We start from the raw sequence: 18626 nt of genomic DNA, 5'->3' as shown, positions 1-18626 counted from the left end.
TGCCATAGATGTGTCCTAAGCAGAGGGGGTTGGGGCGGCAGGACCGGAATGGCGTTTTTGGAAGAACTCCTCCGGTTATATCTGGTGGGGAGAAAGGAGTGGAGAGGAATAGACCAGTTAGGAGTCAATGCAAGTAAGTCCCCATGAGAGATGATGGGATCATGGAATAAGGTGATGGTGGTGGGGAAGGAGAGAAGTGGACTGAACAGTGAGCTAGGCAGGAGATAAATGCGAGAGGACTTGGTGTTAGAGTGGGCATGAGCGGGGGCAGGAGAGGGAGAGGGAAATGTCACGGTGACTCCGAGGTTCCTGGCTTGGTGTTTGAGAAAAGGGATGTCAAAGGAAAATTGGATCGAAGCCAGTCTCTTTTAAGGGGCCTGGTGGCCTCTGCAAGCTTGCTGCGATGTGTTGAGATTCTCCCCGGGCTTGCCGTCATGGGCATGTGCTCACTCTTCCCCGGAATGGCCGCCACATGCATCCTCAGGGTCACTAACAGGGACAAGGAAAAAAGAGTTGCCTATTATTCCTATCAGTGGACTTGGATGGAAAGAGATAGGCGCATCTCTGGAGTTCATCGTTACTACATGTCGAAGGGTTTGGAGAGCGTGGATTAAAGCAGCATTTTCCTCACTGATGAAAAATAATTCAGTTATGCTCATCCACCTCTGCTAGAAGGTTATGCAGTACAGTATATAACATACAGTGCATTATTTACTGTGTAATAAAAATTAAAAAGTAGAAAAAGAATTGGGTTTTCGCAGTGGAGGGGAGTATGATGGGATAGGAGATGGAAGCTTTGCACATACTGAGACGTCGGGAGCTATCAGGTGTGCAGCTCTGTACCTTGTCTGGGGCTCAGAAGAAAGGGGTGGGCTGGAGACACACATTTGGGAGTCATCTGCAGGGAGGTGATATTGATACCTGTGTCGTGGCAGAGACTTGCCCTTGGGAGCAGCATGTAGACAGAGAAGGGAAAAAAGAGGGTCTAGACCAACCTTAACCATCTTTTCTTTCCATTGAACCAGAGAATATTTAAAATAAATCAAAAGTGGTGATAAGGAAGGTTATGCTGCACAGTGAAGAGAGCATCTTTCTTCACTGAATGGAGGGCCCGTGACTGGGGCTCTAAGTCCAGCTGCTTGACCTTGGGCTGGACCCATCTCTGTACTTTTCTCATGTAAAAAACGAGGATAATAATACGTGTTTTCATTCTTACGTGGTTTGCTTGAGGGTCCAATGAGGTCATGTATGGGAAAGTGCTTTGCAAATTGCCATTTTCATAACATGATAAGGTTGCTTAGTACCAGTGTGCTCAAACTCATTTCAGAGTCGAAGCAAGACGTGTATTTTTTCAGCCTATGCTGGGCTGACATGGAACAAAATAATGTTTGACTTTTAAAAGTGTCTCTAGTATTTCTACATTTTATTTTAGCTGAAGTCACTGTGCTCATTGATACAGAATAATGGACAAAGTGGTGGGGGTCCAGTGAGCTCATGTACCTCGAAGACATACAGAAGCAAACAAAGGCTGGAGAAAGATGCCTAGATTGATGCAGAGAGCAGAAAGAATTCTTTGTGACAGAGGATAAAAGAATCAGGGCTCTTCATTCTGGAAAGACGCAAGCTAAGGGGAGAATATGATTGAAATTGATAAAATAATGAAAATCACAGGATAAAAATATGAACTTATTAAATCCCAGAGCATAAGAACGAGGGACTTTATCATTTTAAAGAAATAGTTTTAGGGCAAATTAAAATTAGCACTTTTTTACACAGAAATGAATGGGAAGCATATGTGACTTACTCTCAAAGTTTGCAAGGGCTAGAGCCAGCTATTCGGAGGGGAAGATTGAGATTGTTGGAGGGTAGATTCACGGGTGATTATAAAATGAAATTAAGACTATTTGGGACCCTGGCCGGTTGGCTCAGTGGTAGAACATTAGCCTGGTGTGGTGGATATCCCAGGTTTGATTCCTGTTCAGGGCACACAGGATAAGCACCCATCTGTTTTTCTACCCCTCTCCCTCTTGCTTATCTCTCTATCTCCCCCTCTTTTCCTCCTGCAGCCATGGCTCGATTGGAGCAAGTTGGCCTTGGGCACTGAGGATGGCTCCATGGCCTCCATGTCAGGTGCGAAGAAGAGCTTGGTTGCTGAGCAGTGGAGCAGTGCCCCAGATGGGCAGAACATTGCCCCCTAGTAGGCTTACTGGGTGGATCCCAGATGGGGTGCATGTGGGAGTCTGTCTCTCTGTCTCCCCTCCTCTCACTGAATAAAATAAAAGGCTATTTGGGTAAACTTCCCTAATCTTGGAAGATGATGTCAAAGAGGTACCAAGCAAGCTTTCCTGCCCTTATCTGGCACCCTTGTTCCATCAGGGCTCCTGATTGGGGTTCTGGCAAGGACAGAGCACAGAGCGTGGGCTCCAAAAACACAGGCTGCAAGTTTTACCTCTCTGACCTTAGGGAGTCACCTCTTTTTTATGTACCTGTTTCTTGTTAAAGAAATGAGAAAAGTAATATCAACATTAATATATGCCTACTCTTGTGAGAGAGTCCCATGAAGTGATATTTCTGAAAGTGCTTTGTAGTTGATGAACAGATACTATCTTTATGAGCATAAGGATTTCCATGGTTGTTTTTGCATTTTTAGTTCTCTGCTCTCCAGGTGGGTTGACCTTCACTTTGCCCTTCCTGATCCTGGCCTCGTTAGGGAACAATGTTTTTTAACTCGGAGATGAAGAAGGGGAAGAAGGTCCAGGAATAATTTCTGGTCCTCCTGGAAGGCAGAGAGTGTGCAAGCATCCCCTTCTCTCCTCCCACCCCTGCCCTGCAAAGATCTGCTGGAGAACTGAAGGTAAGAGAGCTTTGCAAGCATCTCTTCTCTTTCAAATGTTTTGCTGGTGAGATGCCACCTGAAAGATGGATCTTCTGGTCTCTGGGTGATGTTGAGGGGTCTTGCGGGTCTTCAGAAAAACTCAAGAAGGGGCCAGTAGAGGGGCTGGAGGAGGAGACCATGGGAACTGGTTTCCTGTGGCTTCTCACAGGACTAGGATTTGAAGGAGAGAGAACAATATGACTGAGGTTTTCTTTCAAGATGGCCATTGCAGTTCTTGATGGCAGGAAAGCTGCTGGAGGTTTGGAGAGAGAGAGTTTGTCTTGCCTGGAGCACCCTCTGAATTTTATGTTGCCCTCAGGAATCTAACTTTGGCAGAGGTGGGGAGTGGCAACGTCAGGAAGAGAGAACTGGTAATGGAATACCCTCTCATTTCTCCAGAGAAAACGGGAACTGCTTCACCTGGCTTCTGAGCACTCTGCCTGACCTCGCGGCCCAGGGGGCAGAGTTCAAGGAGTATGGCCCCTGAGCCAGGCAGCGCTGAATTCGAATTTTGGCTTTACCACTAGTTTGCTGTGTATGGGCATAGGTTCCAGTCCATCAAAGGGTGATAATGGTGACCCCCTTTGTCCTTGAGTTGCAGTGAGGATCAAATGATATCTCATTTGTGAAGCACTTCACATGGTTCTTGGTAAATCATGGGCCCTGAAAAAATGTCAGCTTTCGTCACTAGAACCCACCACCCTCAACGCTAAGGAGACTGATGGCCAGACGACCAGCTCTTGGAAGGCAAGGACCAGGACGTGCTTTGCTCATTTTTGTGTCTGTGGTCCACACACAGCGCCTGAAGAAACAAATCTCTCTGCACCAAGAACTGCCATTCCCTTGCTGTACAAGGTGCATCTATTCAGGGCCCAGTTCCTTGATCGTATTGATCTTGCTGTTCCAGGAACTCCCAGAGCGCACACTTTGGCCCTGCAATGGCCATGGGTTTGCATGGCAGTCTTGATGCATCGTTTGCTAATCTTATCCTTCAGTGATGTCCACTATTTAGTGAACACTGACTGTGGCTAGGGCCCTGGGTTAGAGACACACCCAGGGAGCAGATTCCTTAGATGTAGGTCCTGTATCTGACAGGTTTTTTTTCTCCCTGCAGGGGCCCCAGGGTTGCCTGAGACCCTGGAGAAGCCTGTTCTTTGCTGCCTTTGACATGACCCAGTGGGATGCTTTGCAGAAACCGCTCATGCTGAGGTCCTGGGAGACATATGTATTTTCTGGCACTCCCAGCTTCCTCATTCCTGGTATCTCTGAGTTGATGGGAAAGCTGGGCAGGGGGTTTGCATTATTGCTGATTCGTCTCAGAAAAACCTCAAGCAGCATTTAGAATATCTCTCGGAAGAACAGCGTTTACATGCCAAATGGTGCCCCTTTCCTGGAACACGAGGTGATTGCTTAAAAGATTCCCCCTGCCTTTCCTTTTGTTCTGAAATTGCAAAAGCCAATGGTAGAAGCTGGAACAGGTCCCCGAGTTTCCTTCTCCCTTTCTGCTCTGAACACAGGAACAAAGGCACAAAGCAGTGCCATTTTACAGGCAGGTATGGGGAAGGGTGCCAGCCCCTGCGTGCCTCCTGCCCTCGGTTTCTGCTGTGCTCCAGCTCCACTTTCTGATGTGGATTCTGGGCCACCTTCTCCGTTCTGATGGGGCCCAGAAACACTGTGACCCACCAGGGGCCTGTCCCTGCAGGTTCTGAGTCAGGGTCAATAACCCAGCTGTTCCTATTGAACAGCTTGTAAAATTTCTCATATCATTTTTTCATTTTTATCTTTTCCTTTTCTTTAAAGGTTTTTTTTTTTTTCAGTTAAAAATAACTATAAGGAGACCTTGTGATCCCCTTCTCACTGACCCAGATATTTTAAGAGCTGAGGGATTGACAGCCATCTCATCTGGCTGGCTTTTGGAAGCGAGTTAGATAAACGTAATAGTAAAAAATGAATTCTATTTTTCACACATAAAACACCCTCCTTGTTTTTCCTTATCTAGCCAAACCCGACTCACCCTTCATTGCATTGCAGGAAAAGCCACGGGCTTGAGAATAGAAGACTTGGGTTCAGTTCCTGACTTGGAGACGGATAAGCTATCTGACCTTGGGCGAGTCACTTTCTGTGTATGAATCCGGTTTCTTTGCCTGTGAAACAGAGATGCTGCAAATCTCATGGGATGAGGGTTGAGGGTCTAGGGTTCAGCCCAGTGACTAGGATACGAAGAATGGGCTCCAAAGATGCACTTGTCAAACTCCAGAAAGCCTAATTTGACTAATCCTGGAATTATGAAGCTCTCCTATTTTCGTATTTCTATCCTATTATTGAGTCTGTCTTTGTCATACAACTTAACAATGAACTATACCTTGTCTTTTATTTTTTTAAGTGAGAGAGAGAGAGAGAGAGACAGACAGACAGACAGGAAGGGAGAGAGATGAGAAGCATTAACTCATATTTGCAGCACTTTAGTTGTTCACTAATCGCTTTTTATACGTGCCTTGACCAGGGGACTCCAGCCAAGCCAGTGACCCCTTGCTCAAGCCAGCGACCTTTGGGCTCAAGCCAGCAACCATGGGGTCATGTCTGTGATCCCACACTCAAGCCAGTGACCCTGTGCTCAACTAGTGAGTCCGCGCTTAAGCTGGCGATCTCGGAGTTTTGAACCTGGATCCTCAGTGTCCCTGGTTGACACTCTATCCAATGCGCCACCACCTGGTCAGGCATTTACCTTGTCTTTAATCTGTGGCTCTAGTTTCTTCACATCCTCAGCCGGTGGGTACGTTCTTTGCAGTTTATTTTTCTTCTGTCAGTGTTGCCATGCTAGATGACACTTCATCCTTGATAAGTGCTTGTAGTGTACCTTCCCTGTTAACCAAATTCGAGTTCTCTAGCACAACACAGGTTGTTTTCTTTGTCTTTAGCTCTCCAGTTTCCCTGGCTGCTGCTAATGGTGAGAGAGGAGGGGACCTTTTTAGGCTTTCCTTGCCTTGTCAATGTGTAGCTTCTTGTCAAACACATATTCTTTACTCATATTCAGAGATACTGCTGACCTGCCATGAACACAGTCTATTCGAATTGTTTATCCACTATGTGGATGGGTTTTCCCCAAGCCAACTTTATCTTCTCACAGGCCGGGTTGAGGACAGCCCACCTGCTGCATGTGTGCCTGGTGAGGTGCCCTTCCCCCGCCCGGGGAACGGAGTTTCATGAAGGAGGCCTGCACCCAGTTCTCCTCTGCTGTACCAGGCTGTCAGAAGGTTTAATAGGGGCCCAAAGAGCACAGGCTCTTTGGGGAAGGACAGTATTCCTGGCTTTCACATTACCTCCATGAATTTCCTGCTGTGGACTGAGTTGTGTACCTCCCCTCAGAAGGTGTATTGAAATCCTGGCCAATAGCACCTGTGAACATGATCTTATTTGGAAATAGGGTCTTAGAGGTAATGAAGTTAAAGCCGAGGTCATACTGGATTAGGGTGACCTTAATGCTGGTGCTTTTATATAAGTAGAAGGAGATTTGGACACACACACAGAACGAATATCTGACCATGGGAAAACTGAGGCAGACATTGGAGTGATGCAGCTACAAGCCAAGGAATGCCAAGGGGTGCCAGGAGCCCCTACAAGCTAGGGAGAGGCAAGGAAGGGTTCTCCCGGAGAGCTGCAGAGGGAGCACGGCCCACTGACACCTTGATTTCAGACTCCCAGCCTCCAGAGCTGCGATGATGAAAATTCCTGTTGTTTTAAGCCACCATGTTTGTGTCAGTTGGTTACGACAGCTGTCGGGTATGAAGGCATTGCCAAAGAGTCTGAATAAAATACAAAAGGGAGGCTCTGATCAGAATCAATTAATCATCTTCCCCTGAAAGCCCTGGGTACTAATCCTGTCATGCCTTCCCTTGTGACCTCAGTCCCAGACCCCCAGGCCCTCCTTGCCCACATAGTTCTGCATGTCTACTTATTTGACTTTATCTCCCACCCTCCTTACCCCCAGCTCCCCCACCAATGTCCTCAGCATCTTCTCTGAATATCTTCCTCACCTTCTTGCTCTGATACCTTACTTACTCCTGGGGATCTGGGGACACCCCCTCAGATGTCCCAGTGCCTGATGGCGGGGGAGGTGTCTGCTTTGCTTCTTGTGGCCACTCCTAGACCACTGTTCATCCCTGACCCTTCCCCACCAGTTTTGAAGGACAGGTCATGCTTCTCCATAAACCACTGTGCTGTGGTCATCCACCAGCTTGCACTTACTCTGCACCCAGTGAGGCCCTGAGCCCTGCTGGCTCGCTTCCACCCGCTTCACCACCGCTCTGTCCCCGCACATGCTGGCTGGCCCTCTTAGATCAGGCGGTCTCAACCCTGGCTGCACTTTAGACAATTATTTGGGAAGCTTAAAAAAAAAATTCCAGGCATTTCTCTCCCCACAATCGACTGAGTCAGAATCTTTGGGGGTTAGAGGCCCGTGCATTTTTTAAAGAGCTCTCCAGGTCCTTCTAGCTTGTGACCAGGTTTGAGACCACAGGTGTAGGTGATCCAAGGATCCTTATCCTTCTCCCTTCTAATAGTCCTTCCTCTGACCTCAGCCATGTTGATTTCTGGCATTCTACTTTTACCATTATCACCTCACTTCCTGTAGAATCCCAACTCCAGCCTGGCTGATTGGCTCAGTAGTAGAGCGTTGGCCTGATGTGTGAAAGTCCCAGGTTCGATTCCTGGTCAGGAGAAGCAACCATCTGCTTCTCTCCTCCCCCTTCTCCCCTGCCCCATCTTTCTCTCTCTTTTCCCTTCCCACAGCCATGGCTCAAATGGTTTGAGCAAAGTTAGCCCCAGGTATTGAGGATGGCTCCATGGCCTTCCCTTAGGGCAGTGGTTCTCAAAGTGTGCACCAGAGCGCACTGGTGCGCCCTATGGTATTCCAGAGAAATATGTGCCTGTTGGGGACCAAAAAACCAACAGGGTTTTTGGAGTTTAGGTTTTTGGGGGACAGAGGTGTGGGGAATTGGCTGTAAGCTGACAGTCTGCCCAACCCCCAACATCACTTGCCTGATTAGGTTGCAAAAGGTTGTTAAGCTGTGGTGCTGGATTGTTTACACTACCCACCATATTCCCGGGAAAGACTGGAGGCAAGTTTCTTCTATCCTTTGTTTGGTGTAAAGTTAAGATGATACGTATGGTGGCAGTTTTCTGCACTTAACACAGAGTAGAAAGAGAGGAATTCTTCAATGTATTGATGAGGAAATGAGAGTTTGCCTTTCAAATATATGCCCAAACATTGAAGAAATCACTAGGACACATCAGGCTCATGTTTCTCATAAACATAAGAATGAAAAAACTTAACACATTTGTGCCAGGACCTGCCGAATTTACTAAATCATACTAAGAATGTATGTATGTATGTATGTATGTATGTATCTATCTAAAGATAACTATTTTGTCATTTTTTAATTTTTAACCCCTATTTTTTATGAATTCTAAAAAGCATAACAAAAAATGTAACATAAAAATGTTTTTTAATGTCAGAATAAATTTAATTTTGTTGTATTTATTTTGTTTAATTACCATAAAAGCATGCTTGGACTTTATATTTTTTTCTTTAATATTTGACTTAATTATTATAACATATTTCTCAGAAATTTGTATATAGTGTGCCTACAATTATTTGTAGGATTTTAAATGTGCCCCAACTTCAAAGAGTTTGAGAACCACTGCCTTAGGTGCTAAAATAGCACAGTTGCCGAGCAACGGAGCAGTGCTCCCAGATGGGCAGAGCATTACCTGGTAGGGGGCTTGCCCAGTGGATTGCCATCGGGGTGCATGGGGGAGTCTGTCTGCCTCCTCACCTCTCACTTAATACAAAAAAACAAAACCCAGTTCCAGCCATTTTTTGACCTCACAAGGTTCACCAGTCCATTGTCCTCCACCTCTCACTGTCCATAGTGGCCCTTAAGTGTCACCCTCCACCTCACTCAGCCTGTGTCAGTGGCCCAGGCCCAATCCCCTGCTGTGCTCCCCTGTGCTGCCTTCACCTGGCAACCCCCCAGACCTGCTAACCCTCTACTCACCTCTTCACGTCCACACCCAGGCACCAAATCTTAGAATGTGGCTCTTAATTTTGTGAAGGTAGAGCTCAGGTGAGTTCTCGGTGCTGCCTGGCAGCACCGCCCTGTTTCCCTGGTGGGTCCCTCTCCTTTGCTTGGAGACACTCTTTCGCATTTCTCTCCAGACCAGCCCCGTCTGGCGTCTCTGGCCTTCTCACTCCAGTAGGTCAAGCTTGTTGCTGTCTCAAGACCCTTGTGTTTCCAGTTCACTCTGCCTTCCACACTTTCTTCCAGATCTTGGCATGGGACACCCTTCCCCGGATTCTTCTCACCTTCACAGGAAAGGAGCCCTGGGCTCCCCTACCTAGAATGGCCTCCCACCCGGACCCTGGCACTCCGTGTCCTCTGGCTCTTCCTTATTTTCTGTATAGCACTCACCACCGTCTGCTGTTACACGATGGATTTATTTTTGTTTGCTTGTCTGTCTCCCTCACCTGGATGGAGGTTTCCTGAAGGCAGTTCTCTCATGGTCTGGCTGATTCACATCTAGATCCCTGACCCCAGGAACAGGGACTGGCACACAGTCAGCTCTCAGTGACTGAGCAAGTGAGCAAGAGGAAACAAGGGAGCAGATCTATGTTGTGTGTTTTTGAACTGCTGACTGGGGAGTCAGTATGAACCGTGATTAGACTGTTGTGGTTATGGATGACTTTGTTCTTTGCTGCTTGTGTTTTTCAGGTGTCTATTATATAAATACATGTTGACTTTTATGTAATGTTATTTTAACCCCCCCCTCCCACACAAAAAGAAAAGTGATTAATTTAGGACAAGCTTCTGATTGATAACTAGCTCTGGATTCAAAGTCTGGTTCTCCCCTTGCTGGCTGTGGGACTTTGAGCAAATTGCTCAACCTCTCTGAGCTACAGTGTTCTCACTTGTAAAGAAAAAGGATAAGAAGAGCTACTCCATAGGGCTGCTGTGTGGATTACATAAAATTATATATGAAAAACGCTTAGCCCAAAGCCTGGCACATCACAAGCAATCAACAAGTTTCATAATAATAAGCTTAGCTTGATATATTTAATAATTAAAATTAATCCTTACCAGAGCAGTTTTCTAAATGCTTCACCGATAATAACAATTCAGTTATTCTTCACACAACCCTTGAGGTTGTTACTGTTAGGCCCACTATACAGATAAGGAAACTGAGGCCCAGAGAGGGACAGAGCCAGGAGCCCGGGCTGGCAGTGTGGCTCGGTACTCGTGCACATGACTGTTGGGGTGTGCTGCCTTTGCTCAAACAACGGGCCTGCCACCTTCTGTGTAATCTCTGCCGGGGACTTCAGGATGCTTTACCAGTACCGACTCCATCTTGTGGGCAAACATGAGGCTTCTGTTCTGTTGTATGTAAGTAATTTAGTTTAAGACAGCGATGTTCAACTTTTTCATCTCATGGCACACATAAGCTACTTACTAAAATTCTGCGGCTACACCAAAAGATATATTCTTTGCTGATATGACAAAAAAAAAGTATAATTTTGATTCATTGACACTAGACTGCTATTGTGGTGTTGGCTGTTATCATTTTTTTTTAAAATTTGATGATCTAAGGGAAAAGAGGTCAGTGCCCCTGACTAAATAGTCAGGTATTGCTTGTTTAAAAATTCTTGCGGCATATTGGTTGAAAATCGCTGGTTTAAGAGATGGAGCTTAAAATTCTTTCAAGAAGAAACATTTGCACTTGTTTTCTGCCATAGTGTTGGTTCAGTGATGTCTAAGTGAACACTTTCCATCTGCTGACAATATTGGAAAATCTGAGTCTATGAGACCTGAAAGATTTGTGTTTGGGAGCACAGCAGTGACTGTATTTTTACTTTTAATTCTGTGGTTTAGTTACATACAGAGAAGTTCAGTGACTTTTTAAATTTATCCAAGATGTCTGAGCCAGGGAAAATGCAGGCTTATGAATATATGGATGTTTCTTTTTGCACATTTTCCCAATGTGTCTCTGTTTAAGTAAGGGAAGTGTGTGGGAAATGAGAGTGCTCGATTATCTTTGGATTGAGGTCACAAGTTTCCTGTAAACTAAGGTCCAATACCATCAATAACAGCCCGAATAGAACTGTTCTCAGAAAAAAACCCCTCATATTTTGAATATTCTTTCCTATCCCTTTTTGCATTGATTTCTTTTCTCCTCCCTCTCAGCATTGCTTTAGGTTTATCTCCCTCTCCTGGTCTGTCACAGCACTGGCTGCTGGCATCACACGCTTGGCATTTATTTACACTCTGCTATTTCTTTCTTTCTTTCTTTCTTTCTTTCTTTCTTTCTTTCTTTCTTTCTTTCTTTCTTTCTTTCTTTTCTTTCTCTTTCTTTCTTTCTTTCTTTCTTTCTTTCTTTCTTTCTTTCTTTCTTTCTTTCTTTCTTTCTTTCTTTCTTTCTTTCTTTCTTTCTTTCTCTTTCCTTTCTTTTCTTTCTTTTCTTATTTTCATTTCCAAGTGAGAGAAGGGAAGATGGAGGGACAGACTCCTGCATGTGCCCTGACCAGGTTCCACCCAGCATCCCCTCTCTGGGGCCAGTGCTCGCAACCAAGCCTGAGGTGGAGGCTCCGTAGAGCTGTCTTCACACCTGGGCTGATGTGCCCAAACCAATCGAGCCATGCCTGCAGGAGGAGAAGAGAGAGAGAGAGAGAGAGAGAGAGAGAGAGAGAGAGAGAGAGAGAGAGAGAGAGAAGAGGGAGGGTGAGAGGTGGAGAAGCGGATGGTGGCTTCACTTCTCTTGTGTGCCCTGACCGGGAATCAAACCCAGTACATTCACATGCCAGGCTGACACTCTGCCACTGAGCCAACCAGCCAGGGCTTACATTCTGCTTTTTATGCATGTCTGTATCCTTTACTTCATCTAAGTTGAGTGATTATTGATAAGATAACGGAGAGTAATCATGACACATAATGGCAAATGCACATCATGTTTAACTACTCTGTATGAATCCAAGGATATATTCTTTGTGTACAAAGCAAGAATGTGGTGATTATGAGTTAGTTCTGGCAAGTCAGCTCAGGCTGGATCTAGTCTTAATATTTACAGCACAATGTTGTCTGATGACTTCTGACAGCCAGAGCCCTAAATTCTACTGTGTGAGCTTGGGCAAGTTGTTTAACCTCTTTGGAGCTCTAATTATATCTATCTAATATGATGGGTTGAATTAAAGATACTTTTAGGATAAAAAAATTTTGAACTATATTTTGGATTTTTTTTTTTGTAGTTCAAAGTAAAAGAACAACACATCTTTTTCAAAACTTCTATAATTTAGAAATTTTACCTAAATCAGATCATTTTCCCATTTAAGTTTAAAATTGAGAGCTTTTTTCTTTGCAGAATAATGAATAAATACATACAATATTTACCTTCTAATTCATACATATATCTACTTGACACATAGCCCTTATGGTGATAGTACATCTTGAATTTTCTATGATTGCCCCAGTTAACAATGAAAACACCTTTGTGTTGTCAATATAATTAAGGTCAGTTAATGTCCAAGTACCTTCATGTACCTCATTCATTTTCATTCAGAAAGTGTGACCAGTGACTACACAGTGACCTTTCCCATGTTAAAACAAAAATTTTTTTCTGTTGGTTATTTGGTCATTGATCAGTCCATTTATTTCTCAATTTCTGTCTCTGTTCCTGGAATATAGGGATGAGGTCTGTCCATCCCAATCCCCTTCTTCTTTTCCTCAGTTGCCATTTTCCCAGATGGTTTCTGAGCCACCTCTAGAGACATTACATGCGGCAGTCTGGCCGAAAACCACTGTCAGCAACATTTCCGTGCACGCGTGTGCTCCCTCTGCACCACACGTCACAGAAGCGTGTGAACATGAGACCCATCTCTGACATCAGTCTCAAAGGAGAGGAGGGCTGTGTGAAATCTGGGCTGGAAGAATTATTTTACATTTCTCTTTGGCATCCAGATAAGCACAAGAACATCTGTAGAATTCTTGAGTAGATTTGGAGTAGAGAGGCAAATCCCAAATCTGTTTAAGATTTAGCAGAGGGATTCAGAAGCATCAGAGTTCAAGCTAGTTACCAGCTGGTGACTATTTTTACATAATACAAACAGCTTTATTGTTTCTTCTGATTATATAAATACATAAGATTGTAAAGAATGAAACAGAAGTCATCTATACTTCCACCACCTTAAGATACCTAATGAACACTTTTGTAAACTTACACATACTTCTCTTTACGCACATACACCATTCCCATATAGGTAATTTTATCTGGGATGGAATGTGATTAAGTGCTATGTTATTGTTAAGCCCCTTAAACAGTTACTTCTACTCTCACCCCATGTACAATATTCTTGTACATTTTTCCTTTAAACAAAGGAATTAATAACCAGGTACATATCTTATATATACTTTTATCTATATAGATACATAAATACTTAGATATAATTATATATAATTAGCTATGCATATATAGTAGCATATATGGGATAATATACTTTTTTACTTGATAATATGTCATAGAAACCCCAAATAGTATATCATACTTTTTTTTTTGCTCAATAAGCCATAGAAATACCTCAACTAATGTAGTTATAATTTATTATTTGTTATTAGAGACCCTAATATTCCATGACAGAAATGTCTATTCAGCCATTTCCCTATTTATGAGCATTCACTTTTTCAGTTTTTGGCCACTCCAACATCATAGTTTTTTAATGAACTGATACCCATAATACTAATTAGAAGTCATTAAATTTAACTTTTTCAGTTTCTACTCCTGGTTCTTTGGTCTGTTAATAACTTGCTGTCATGCTTGTTTAGAAAGTTAATATACTATTTAAGTTCTCCTTGAAATTCTAATTTAGTTACAAGAAGTGTTTTAAGTGGTGTCTTTCTGTAATCTCTGGTAGTGGCTTCTTTGACTCAGACCTTCTCAAGATGGCAGTCAGATCATGTTTCCATCCTCAGGGTCCACAAATGAAATCATTCCGTTGGGAAACCATGGCCAAAGCAGAAAGGTTCCGGACAGCTGACGTGGCATCACAGTTCACAGTGTCTGCCAGCTGTGAGTAACAGCAGGCTGTCAGGATGAGATAGCACAGAAGCAGCAGCAGCAACTCCTGATTTAGGGGCAAACAATGTAAGTACTTTTTTTCACCATTAACCAATTAACCCAAATCCAACCCAAACTAAAGAATGCTAAGACGGAATATAATTCTTGTTAGAAACCCTTCTAGCAGATTCATTTGAGAAGCTGTTGGTTTCAGCCAGAGTAGAAAGGCATCAAGCTGACACATGGTTTTCAGCGAAATGGTGGACTTCACTGGGTCTTGTTTGAAACAAACTTCAACTGTAGCTCATGCCACTTTCAGACCTAACCCCTTGAGGTGCCTGCAGACTCTGGCCAGGGCTGTCCCCTGAAGATTGGAATGCACTGAGAATGTGCAAAAGGACATGTGATTTCAATTCATGTAAAAGTTTAGGCGGGTTTGCTTATGGGAAGATGAAAGGAAGCTTAGCAGTTACAGTGTTTAGGGGAGAGGAGAAAGCCTGTTAAATATTTCAAGGAGAATTCAAGTTGGTTAGAGCTGACTGAGAGGCAATGTGGAAACTTCTGGTCTCAGGCTGCAGAGATGGCTAGGGGCGTGGTGTCTGCCAACCCAAGGAGTAATGAGACCCTGGCACAGATCCCGTTAGCGGGAGGTGGCTCTGTAGCTGACGTTCCCAAGGCTTCCACCCTAAACTCACATCCGGAGTCCTGGGATGCTCAGAGTTCATAAACCATGTGTTTATGGGTTGGTGACTTCTTTTTCTTCTGTTGAGAACTTTGATGTTCAGCTCTGCATGAAGCCTCACAAATGACCAACAGCAGTGCACACTGGTTGTAGTTAACCTACTAACAGATATTTGGGTTGTCACCTCTATTCTGAGGACACCCAGCTGAAGAGGTCCCTGGCCCTGCAGAATTTGCTGTCCCGCAGGAAAAACAGATGTTATGAGAGGAGGAGTGAACAGTGGGAGGGGAGTCAGGAGGCCTGGATTCGGGTCTTGGCTTTGATCCCAATTAACCATCTGGCACTCTGGGCTTCAGCTTCTGTGCTCTACAGTGAGTGGGTTGGAAAGGGTAACCCCTTCAGTAGTTGATTCATCACCTAGTGTGAGTTTTTCCTTTCCTCAACAGCTTTTCACACAGCATTGAATTTACGCCACATCCCATTTAGAAATGGGCGCTTTACTGATGAACTGGACCTCACCTGTCACCAACCAGGGTTTTTCAAACTGTGAATTTCTATAACAGAAACTTGAAGCATCCCCGTATGTGGGCCTCCTTACAGTGTGATATGGGTAGGAGGAAAGGTGGCTTCCAAGAAAGATGTCTAAAAGGTAGCGACTCATCTTACATATCTGAGTTTCTATTTTCAAATGGTTATTGATTGTAACAAATACCTGTCCAACAGCTGCCAACTTTTGAGGGACAAAGACACAAAGCCTGATACTAAGGAAAATGAAATTGCTTGAAGTAAGTATGACCCACAGGCTACAGTTTGAAAGAAATGAACCTAGCTCAAAAATAAACCAGGCTGTGTTCTCAGAATAGAAAATACAAAAAGAAAAAAAAAAAAAAGAGAGAAAGAAAGAAAGAAAAAAACCAAACCAGACCTACCACCAGTGACTATATGATGCATCCCTCATCACTAAAATTCATCACCATTAACTCAGTCATTTTTGGCTTTAGAAATTGTGGAAGTCTCATTAACATGTTTTAATAGAATGATGGATAAAGTAAAGTTCTTTAATATAATGAGTATGTATACTTTTTCCCCCATCAGCCTGGCCTAGCCTAGCTTTCAAAATTATCCACTACCAGGTCACTGTGTAGTCACTGGTCACACTTTCTGAATGAAAATGAATGAGGTACATGAAGGTACTTGGACATTAACTGATCTTAATTATATTGACAACACAAAGGTGTTTTCATTGTTAACTGGGGTAATCATAGAAAATTCAAGATGTACCATCACCATAAGGGCTATGTGTCAAGTAGATATATGTATGAATTAGAAGGTAAATCTCTAAATTCATACATCTCTCGCTACCTCCCTTCTCAATGGCAGAAGCGTGCTCCCAGACCTCTGAGTAATCCCTTGTCTTGGGCTATGAGCACTGTCCCCATTGGCTCCTGAGAGACCACATCCATCACTCATTTTCTGTATTTCCCTGTCTCTTCAGTCTCTCTTCTCACTGACTTCCCACCATAGGTAGTCATGTTTGAAGGTCTCCCATTTTATACCAGCCAGCCAACCAATCAGCCAATGACCAGCCACTCATGGTCCCTCCTTATGGTCCTATTCCCTTTCTGACTATCCCAACAACCCTATGGAATCCAGTAGACACTTCAGTTCTTATATAACTTGATCTCTTGCTGTATCTCTTCTCTTTACCTCTTCTTTTTTCTCGACACTCCCTCCATCCTGGCCTCCTTGATGCTATTTCAACTCTGCCTTCTCAGTCTTGTGAACTCCTCTTTCTCTACCTTTTACCTTAAGGTATTATTTTCTTATTTTGAAGTCTGTACTCTTCCTTGACAATCTCATCCATATCCATAATTTTAATGATAACTTGTGTGCCGATAAAGCCTAAATCAAACCTGATAACACCTACTTACAAATCTTCAGGAAAGAAGCAATGTGTTAAGGAATAAATACCACCCACCACAAATGGTGAGGGCCCTCTTCCAAGCTAATAGACAGCTGTTATTATCTCACAGTGTCCTCGCATGGCAGAAGGGTGAGGGAGCTCTCTGGGGTCTGTTTATAAGAGTCATCCTACCATGAGGACTCTGCCGAATCACCTCCCAAGGACTCCACCTTCTAATGCTGTCACCTTGGGGATTAGGTTTCAACATATGAATTTTGGGGGGACCCAGACATTCAGTCTAGGCTCCAACCACACTGAAACTGAGCCCGCTGATGATGTGCTGAATGCACAGGCCCTCCTCCACCTCTGAGCCCACGGTACGCATTCTGCTGGGAGCATCCTCTCTCCAGCTCTCCTCCCCCCCTTCCAGGCTCCTGCCCTCTCATCCTGCAGGGCTCAGTTGAGACAGCTTCCTGCCGGGAAGCCTCCTCTGACCAGATTTGGCCTCTTGGCTGTGTGCTTCATCTGTTTCTCACTGCCTCCTCTCCTGGCACTGCCCACTGGACCTGCCCATTCCCTTGTTTCTTGTCTGCATTTCCATTAGGCAGTAAACTCCGGGAAGATAAGGAACAAGCTCACCTTGGTCCCTTAGAGTGGCCTGCAGTCAACACTTGAAACGATGCTTGACACATAGTAGTCACTTAATAGATAACACGAATTACTTAGTTTCTCACCCTTTTCTTGGTTAGTCAATAAAGGCACATACCACTTTGCTGGTTATGCCTCTGCCACTGTTCATTAGACAGAAATAGCCTGAGTGTGTGCACAGTGTGAGTGCATACATGCATTTTAATGGCTCCTTCTACATAGTCCTTTATGAGAGAAACTATAGTCATTTCATCCAGGGGAAAAGTATTACAATGAGTAGTAAATGAATATTTGTCTAAAATATTGTTTGTGGCCTGCCCTGTGGTGGCACAATGGATCAAGCTTCAACCTGGAATGCTGAGGTCGCCAGTTCAAAACCCTGGGCTTGCCGGTTAAGGCACATATGGGAGTTGATGCTTCCTGCTCCTCTCCTCCTTCTCTCTCTCTCTCTCTTCTCTAAAATGAATGAATAAATAAAAATAACTTTTAAAAAATAAATAAAAATATTGTTTGTGGAGTGAAATAAGTAATTTTTTTATTCCAAGGGTAAAGCTGTATACCTCAGTCAGATTGATTTAGTGATATCATTCATTCAATGAATGATATTTGGACCAGCACTAGGACATGGTGTCTTAGTGTCATAATGTCAGGAAACATAGAACATAATGCATCTTTAGTGAAAAAAGAAATACTCTTAGGAAGCTTGTATGGAAATTATGCCATAGAAGCAATATCGGGAAAGGCAGTAAGTATTTATCTACTCAGCGTGCAGAGAATCTGTAACATCATTTATGGAATGCTCCCAAAAAATAATGCACTTTGGTCATCTCCCTTGCGATGGCTGCAGACATACATTTATGCTTAGAAAGGAAACTTCTCCATCATCTTGTCATGCCCTTCAGTGTCCTCCTGTCCTCCAGGAACTGAAGTTTGAACTTTGTCTTCTGTCCTCATAAGCAGCTCCTCTGGAAATTGTCCTGATGTGCTAAGTTTGGCATTAAAACGGCACTCCTGGGGGTCTAAACTCTATCTGCAGCCATTTATTCCAGACTGAGAGAACAGGATGTGAGAGCCACTGACGTGTGTATGCCCTCACGCTATGCACACACATGGGGCTGGTTCTGTCCATGAGACAGTGGGCAGAGGCATAACCAGCAAAGTGGCATGTGCCTTCATTGAATAACAAGTGGGACAAGAACATCCAGAGATTGATCTTTGAGTTCCTATTTTTATGATTATATTCTGTGTCTACCAGGTCGAGTGAACCTATTTCCACTGACTGGTAGCTCTGAAAATTGTAATCATTGTATTTGGGTGGAATGGACTTTTAAATAATTGCATTTTTGCATTAATTAGATCATATGGCTATTGTGGTAAGCTCTTCTGAACAAAGCTTTGACTAGAAACTCTGATTTTCCTCC

The 18626-nt window shown here is 43.9% G+C and overlaps 1 pseudogene; it reads left to right on the top strand.

The window, feature by feature from the left end:
- Positions 1-257: 257 nt before the first annotated feature.
- Positions 258-614, top strand: LOC136391931 (NADH dehydrogenase [ubiquinone] 1 alpha subcomplex subunit 1 pseudogene; annotated as a pseudogene).
- Positions 615-18626: the final 18012 nt, after the last annotated feature.

Source organism: Saccopteryx leptura, chromosome 2 (genome assembly GCF_036850995.1).
Source record: "Saccopteryx leptura isolate mSacLep1 chromosome 2, mSacLep1_pri_phased_curated, whole genome shotgun sequence".
Classification (NCBI taxonomy): Eukaryota; Metazoa; Chordata; class Mammalia; order Chiroptera; family Emballonuridae; genus Saccopteryx; species Saccopteryx leptura.
Note: the sequence above shows the minus strand (reverse complement) of the source record. Positions and strands in the feature narration are given on the sequence as shown.